The 7,736-nt window shown below is 37.4% G+C and overlaps 1 long non-coding RNA gene across 2 annotated transcripts; it reads left to right on the top strand.

Moving 5' to 3' along the window:
* Window positions 1-2,906: 2,906 nt before the first annotated feature.
* Window positions 2,907-7,429, top strand: LOC139362510 (uncharacterized). 2 transcript variants are annotated; one of them, XR_011621613.1, is made up of 3 exons: window positions 2,907-3,142; window positions 6,417-6,554; window positions 7,183-7,429. It is a non-coding gene; the product is annotated as an uncharacterized lncRNA (long non-coding RNA). The 2 variants fall into 2 exon arrangements; XR_011621612.1 differs by having other exon boundaries at window positions 6,983-7,429.
* Window positions 7,430-7,736: the final 307 nt, after the last annotated feature.

Genomic DNA, 7,736 nt, shown 5'->3' with positions numbered 1-7,736 from the left:
CCTAGTATTTATCTCCTCCTTCTACCTCCAGTACTGCCATTAAGTTTAGGTATTTATCTGTTCTAACGTGGTGATGAGCATGGCTGGGTTTCTCATATTCCTCAGATCTCAGCCTAGATATTTCCCCTCCCTTTTCATTATTAGCAAACTGTTTGTTGCTGTTTATATACATGGAGCTTAGTTAATACAATTTTGTATTAACTAAGTAGTTAATTGTAGTTAATACAATTTTGTATAATACAATACAAAAAAAATACGCTTTTATTTTGTTTTATTTTATTTTGTTATTGTTACTATAAGACCCATGTGGGTATCCACATAATTTCTCTCATTCACACTGGGTTTCCAGCACCCAAAGTTGGTCTCAAAGTATTTACTGAAGATTGTGAATAAGTGAATGATCTAATGAGGATTTTTAGAACTATCAACTACTTGCTTCATAGACTGAGCCACGGATACAGCTGTCAAATAAGATAGAATGTTTGATGTGTCCTCTTGATGTAGGTCTGCCTTCTTTTAAATGCGCATATGTAGAGGAAGAAGCAGAGCCTTCTAAGAATGAATGTGGAGAAAACGGGAGCTGAGTCATTGGGGCAGGCAAGGCAAAGATATATGAGGACAGCAGATCGACAGACAATTAAAGTGTTTTAAGGAGAGAAAATTAATGTCAGAAATGTAGGTCAGGGCCAAGTCATGGATAGCCTTAAAAATCACCAAGTACACATTTTATCATCTCAGCAGGAAGGGGCCTAGGAAAACTTTTAAGCAGAGCACATTATGAAAGTCATATTTTAAGAAATTTAATCTGGCAATATTGGAGGAAATGAGTCTGCCTTCAGCCAAACAAGCCAGCTAGCTAGGTCATAGTGGGGTGGGAGGTAGAAAAATACGAATGTACGTATAAGCAGAGTGATGCAATAGGCATTTCCAAGTAACAACACGTGTGCTTATCTAATAGGTTTTATATAACAGCTGGATGCAGGAAATAGGAAAGGAAAGCGGTAATGCTTACAGTGAAATTTTTAACACCTGGAGTTGGCAGACAGGCAGTGCAATGAACGGAAGACAGCAAGTGTGCAGGCAGTGAAGCCTGAATGTGAGTTCTAGCTTTCAATGTGCTGAACTTCAGGTAATCATAGCAACGAAGAACGTCCAGGTGGCAGTGAATAATAAAACTCTGGCCTAGAAGATGTAAATTTATTTGACTTGATATTTACTATTGATTATACAAAATTTCTTGTAGCGTTTTTGATGTAATGTCATGACTCTGGTAGGAGTCATGTACCATAGGTTTTCAATAGAAATAATACTTTAAATATTGAGAATAAGTGAGTTTTCTAAAGCAAGTCTTATACAGAGAATAAAAATTTGAATTATGAGACCAATTTGTGACATGCTGAGTCAGTGTGTGTAACTGAACATAAAAACAGAAGGAGAAAAAAGAGTGGTCAAGCAGAAATCACAAAAGAGAAAAGGAGAAAAGAAATGGTTTGTGTAATGACACAAAAAAATCAGAAGGAAAGTTTTTCAAGAAAGGAATCATGAAAACTACCAAATGGCTAAACAATCAAAAACAATAAAGACTTTTCAAAAAGTATTTCTATTTGGTGACCATGAGATTAATACCAATATTTCCTTTATTTTCTATGTTAGAGGAAGTTGGCTTAATATGCTCTTAAGTGAATGGGTTTTGACAAAACAAATGCAGTTGACACAATAACATTTGCAAGATAAATTTGTCAGTAAAAAAGAACAGAACTAATTTTAGAGCGACTTATCCAAATGTTAGAAATGAAAAAAACATAGATTACTTATTAATTTAATCTTCATCATTGCTGATGTTCTTTGGCTCTGTGTCTCCACCCAAATCTCATGTCAAATTGTAATCCCCATGTGTTGGAAGACAGACCTGGTGGGAGGTGATTAGATCATGGGGGCACATTTCTGTTTGCTATTCTTGTGATGATGAGTTCTCATGAGATCTGGTTGTTTAAAAGTGTGTAGCACTTACCCCTTTGCTGTCTCTTCCTCCTGCTTGACCATGGTACATGTGCTTGCTTCCCCCTTGCCTTCCGCCATGATTGTAAGTTTCCTGAGGCCTCCTAATCATGTTTCCTGTACAGCCTGCAGAACTGTGAGTCAATTAAACCTCTTTTCTTTATATATTACTCAGTCTCAAGTAGTTATTTATGGCAGTGTGAGGATAGACTAATACAGTTGCCTAACAAACACACCAATATATCTGACCTAGAAGTTGTAAATTTATTTGACTTGATATTTACTATTGATTCTACAAATTTTCTTGTAGTGTTTTTGATGTAATGTCACATTATTGATATTTGACCGTTATAAAATTATATATAAATTTATAAATAACTGACAAAGTACAATTTTTTTTTTTTTTTTTTTTTTTTTTTTGAGACTGAGTCTGGCTCTGTCGCCCAGGCTGGAGTGCACTGGCCGGATCTCAGCTCACTGCAAGCTCCGCCTCCCGGGTTTACACCATTCTCCTGCCTCAGCCTCCGGAGTAGCTGGGACCACAGGCGCCCGCCACCTCACCCGGCTAGTTTTTTGTATTTTTTTAGTAGAGACGGGGTTTCACCGTGTTAGCCAGGATGGTCTCGATCTCCTGACCTTGTGATCCGCCCACCTCAGCCTCCCAAAGTGCTGGGATTACAGGCTTGAGCCACCGCGCCCGGCCAAAGTACAATTTTTTTAATGAAGATAATCCCCAAAATTGTTTTCTTTTTTTCTTGGCCCTTCTTTTCTTTACCATTTTTGTGTCTAACCTAGCTTTCTTGTTTCAACATTCTTTTTCCACAACTGAATATAAAATATAACTTTTAGGAATTTCCATTTGAACTGAATTTATTTCTCTGTCATATTCTCATTACTGAGTTAAATAAAAGATGCCATATCCTCACTATTCATTTGTTTGAGAATTATGTTTTAAAAATTTGAAAATTATACTTTAACGGTGGCAAGGTTTTTATTTTAATTTCATTTTGTTGTTGTTGTTCTTGTTGTTGTTTTAAGACTGGAAGACCTTTGCACATTTAAATATAAAGGTAAAAAGTGAAGAGATAACAGGAGGTTCTATCTGGAAGTGAGACTGCCCTGACATCTAATAACTAGCAAGAATGTGAGTTATACTCTATTATTAGGTATAAGAGATAGATGGTCCAAGAACAAGAAAGTCCAGAAAAATGCATACTCTAGTTTAAAGTCAAGAAAAGCAAGCAGTTTAGATAAGTCCAGGGGCATACAGTCTTCTTCAGTACAGTGGCCCCTGCAAGCCTTTGGAGGTGAAAGCAATGCTGGATCAAGAAAGAGGTGCACAGGGATGGTAAAGGGATCCATACAAAATTAGGATGAGAATACAAAATTAGACCAGAGATTTGTAAAACATGGGGTAGGCATTCACATAAAATAATATAACCATTTAAAGTACTTGATATTACCTGTCTCCTGGCTTTTTACTCTTCTTTATTAGTGTTTCAGATTATTTGGACAGAGAAAAGTCAAGAAGAAAGCACAAAGATAATGGAGTAAGCTCATAGAAGAACTCAGAAAAGATAAAAATTTTAGTGTGAAGGTTCTTTCTCTGCATCAAAGGTCTAAAGGGAATAAGTCAGTTAGCCTTACGCCTAGACTTGAGTTTCTTCAGCTATCCAATAAGGGCATTGACATTGCTATAGTACTTTTTAACCTGTAAATTTATTTAATTTATTATCTTAACATGAGGGTAAGAATTTAAGTATGCTCATGTTTACCCATTCAACAAATATATGTGTTATATCTATTATTTTATGCACTTTAAGAAATATAACATGATATAAAGGAAGTCCCCAAAATTTCAAAAATCTATTTTTATAGATGAGAGACTTTATGCATGTCCTATGTATGAACTGTTTTATCAGTAAATTATAGGATGTGATCCACTTTGTTCAAGCAGTGATTGGAGAGTAGAGCATTGTGGGTAAAATGTGACAATGTTCCTATGTTGAAAGTGCTCTTCTATTATCTAGACTGACACAAAACAATGCTGGAACATGGTAGGCATTCTATACACATCTGCTCAACGAATAATTGCCTCCATGAACAAATGGATGAATAAAATTAGGAGCAAATTTTTGTGTGTGTAGCCTTTATTCCTAGTTGAAACATAAAATAGATAAGCAATAAAGAAGCAAGATAACTGCAGATTATGTTAAGTGCCATGAAAGAAATAAATAGGTTGGTGAGTTAAAATAACAAGAGGAGACATTGTCCCCCCAATTTCTACCACCCTCCTTTCACTACCACCAACAATGACGTATGGCCAGAAACCCAAGCAGCTGGGGTTTCATAAATAACTCCTATTCTAGTTATTGGCTGAGGGCCCCAGAGGTGGCTGCAACACATATAAACTCCTAGGCAATTCTAGGTCTTTTAGCCTGTGGACAAAGCAGGCCCTCAGTCCAAGAGCTACACTCTTCTTCAGTACAGTGGCCCCTGCAAGCCTTTGGAGGTGAAAGCATGCTGAATCAAGGAAGAGGTACACAGGGATGGTAAAGGGATCCAAAGGAATCTGGGTTGATAGTTTCTATTAAAATGGACAAACTTCTCTATAAGTATCCTTATTGTGAGCAAATGCTCAGAAAATCCTAGTGACTTTGTGAGTTATTTCTGAGTGACTTTAACACTGTCTTTTGAATTTAATCACCAACACAAGATCCCAGATATTTAATCTAATCATGAGATGAAAATGATATATTCTTTTCTCTGTCATAACTTCATTATTGCTATTCTGCAGTGCAAAGCAAAATTGGCCAAAGGCTAGAAGTGGCATTTTCTCTGATGTTTTAACAGTTGTAAATATTTTGTGTTTTTTTTTTTCAGAGCTTCGAGCTATCTTCAGTGTTTCTGTTTCACCTTATTATTTTAATTATTAAATATATAATACAAAATTTAGATAACAAGAAGGTATAATTTATTTTAATAAAATCTAAGTATAAGTGATTATCTCTGTAGCAATTGGTGCAATTTATTTCCAAGACAAAAAAGGAACCTAGGTATTGCCTACGTTTTCTTCTAGAGTCTTTAGAGTTTCAGGTATCTTAATACAGAACATAATAATGCTTATAAATACGTTGAAGTGCTGGGAGAGCAAATGTTAGGGTAAGTTGCCAGCTTTCTTTAAATCCTGCAGTAATCCCAGGAAACCATCATTAATGATCTCGGCTGCCTATTGGAGGAAAACACCCAGAAACATGTTGCTAAGCCTTGCAGAGGGGCAGTAATCATCTTTACTTACATTCTTCTACACCTCACTCCATGTCTCTCATTGGTAAACTGGGATCCAGCTGACAATGGATTTTGGGAAATGTGGGTTCTAGGATTCTAGCTTCTGTGACACAGAGAAGGTCAATGAACAGAATAATGAATGCTGCTTGGCAAAACAAAACAGAACAATATTCTGGACAGTTCTTGAGTCTCTGAGACCTTATGGTGGATGCTGTGATGTGGCATTCAGACCCTTCTGGAGAAAGGAAGGATTTATTCTTCCAGCAGCTCGGAGTTGTGATTGCAGAGCACTCTATGCTATCAGCTCTCTTTGGGAACAGCTGCAGCTGAAGAGCATCACCTGGCCCAGGAGCACACCCCTTTTCCAGGGCAGCCTGTAACCACTGATGGATTAATGTGAGGGCTTAGTGACTTGGCCTCCTCATGCCAGTTTCTCAGTCATTCCTTCCCTGTAAGGTCAACTGAGGCTTCTGAGATTGTGGCACAATTCTGTATCTCCCTGTGGCCAACCCTACATTTTTAAATTGCTTTTATGCTTTAGGTCAATTAGTAAGTGAAAAGGGGAATATAATAACGTATGCAAGCCTGCATGTGTAGATGCTATAATTTTTATTTCTGCAAGTGGTCACAATGCCACAGTTGATATGTATAATTTTCCTGTCCACTCTGTATTTATGCTCCCTTTGTCCTCAGTCAGCATCACCATAGGCAATATGATTATTTTTAACAGATAAAATGACCCAAACCTGTATTCCTGCAAGATCTCATCTTCTGGTTGTCATATTAGATTATTATAATATTTTATTATACTGCCAATAGAAGTACTAAGCGGTAGACCAGAAAATCTCTTGTATTTCAGCATTGTGTCCCTTCTCCCTTTTATAAAGAGAGCCCCCATATTTCCAAGATATTCAGAAACAATCACTTTTTGTTTTGTTTTGTTTGAGATGGAGTCATGCTCTATCGCTCAGGCTGGAGTGCGTGGCGCGATCTCAGCTCACTGCAAGCTCCGCCTCCCGGGTTCCCGCCATTCTCCTGCCTCAGCCTCCCGAGTAGCTGCGACTACAGCATCCGCCACCACGCCCGGCTCATTTTTTATATTATTATTATTATTATTATTATTTTTTTAGTAGAGATGGAGTTTCACCGTGTTAGCCAGGATGGTCTCAATCTCCTGACCTCGTGATCCGACTGCCTCAGCCTCCCAAAGTGCTGGGATTACAATAGTCGTGAGCCGCCGCGCCCGGCCAACAATCATCTTAACCAACGTAAGTATTAGCCAGCTTTTGCTATGACACCAAATATCCTTACAACACTGTGATTTATAACAGTTCATACCTATATCTTACTTAACGGTTTGAGAGTCAGCTGCAGTTCTGCTTGGCTCTGTCTGGCTTGTATCAGTGTGGCTCTGCCCCACATTTCATCCTAAAATGGAGGCTGATGGACTAGTCCCTGCTATTCCCAGGGAGGGGTTAGGAGGAAGGTGGCCTAAGCCAATGAATGCATTCTCATTCAAGCTTCTAGTCCTCACGACAAATATCACATCCATGCACTTCTCACTGGCCAAAGCATGTCCTATTGCCAAGGCTCACATTAATGAATTTTGTAATATGGAGTTTGCAAGTTCTGCTTGTCTTTGTTTCACTGCAAATTCGTTTCTCTGTAAAAACCAAACTCATTTTCTTTTTCATAGGAAATTGAGGAAATCATTATTTTTGTGAATTCAGTCAATTCACAACGATCACTTCTGTTGTCTTTGGTCTCTTTTCTGCCATCTTGCTTGATCTTCCCCTCTTTTCATCTTTCCTGTTTTTTCCTTCCTTCTTTTCCCCTCCTACATTCTTGCTGTATTTATTGCTTTTTGTCTCTTTACTTTTCTATATTAATTTGAAGTGAAGAAATGCTAATCAACAGCCAAATGGCCATAGTGTGACTCTGGAACATATGACCTCATCAGTGGAGACAAAAGGCATCCCTGGAGTACACAACAGGTTAAAGTCTTATATCAGGATATCTCAGGACAAAACCTAGCTTGTGTTACATATGTAAATCATACCAATTTTATTCAATTATGTTAATTATATAATCATAATGCCTAATAAACATGTAGAACAATAATAATTCTTAGCATTAAATGTGATAGTAAATTTGTAAACTGTTTGTAAGCAATACTAAATTTGGTTCACAAAACCTGCTTCAACGAGTTGTTTTTACCTATCACAGAGAAATAGATAGATAAAAGTAGATCATTATTATAAAACCATTGCCAAATCAACCAGTCTCTGGGAAAGGAACCCAGGCATGAGTATTTTTCAAGGGTTCCTAAGTGATTCAAATGAGCATTTCATCTGAGATTCACCAAACTAGGTCAACCACCCCATCTTATTCTTCATCCTTTCCTTACTCCTTTCTCTAAAGATGACAGATCAGATTGGTGAGTTTCACTA

Source organism: Macaca nemestrina, chromosome 4 (genome assembly GCF_043159975.1).
Source record: "Macaca nemestrina isolate mMacNem1 chromosome 4, mMacNem.hap1, whole genome shotgun sequence".
Lineage (NCBI taxonomy): Eukaryota > Metazoa > Chordata > Mammalia > Primates > Cercopithecidae > Macaca > Macaca nemestrina.
The sequence above is the reverse complement of the archived record's forward strand: the minus strand, read 5'-3'. Positions and strand labels throughout refer to the sequence as shown.